This window comes from Onychostruthus taczanowskii, unplaced genomic scaffold (genome assembly GCF_017590055.1).
Source record: "Onychostruthus taczanowskii isolate IOZ18803 unplaced genomic scaffold, ASM1759005v1 scaffold91, whole genome shotgun sequence".
In the NCBI taxonomy this organism is placed as follows: Eukaryota; Metazoa; Chordata; class Aves; order Passeriformes; family Passeridae; genus Onychostruthus; species Onychostruthus taczanowskii.
The window spans coordinates 504,210-504,501 of record NW_024507105.1 but is presented as its reverse complement, the minus strand read 5'-3'; positions in this window follow the sequence as shown (position 1 = coordinate 504,501).

Sequence of the window (292 nt, the reverse complement as noted above, 5' to 3'; positions counted from 1 at the left end):
CCTCCTCTTCTCCTTCCTCCTCCTCCTCCTCCTCTTTTTCTTCTCACCACAGTGTTGCAAAAGCAAAGAGCAATAAAAAACCCGGCGGAAAGCGGCGGCGGGGCGGCGGGGCTGGCGGGGAGATCCCGGCGGATCCCGGCGCGCTCAGCCCGGCTGATTGGAAGAGCGAACGCAGCGCCATGGAGGCGGGGGAAAGCGCGATCGTCTCTGCGGGGACTGGAGCGCGTCCACGCCCGGGGCCAGCGCTGCAGAGCTGGCCGCCGTTCAACCGCCGCTCCCCCGCCCCGGCCCC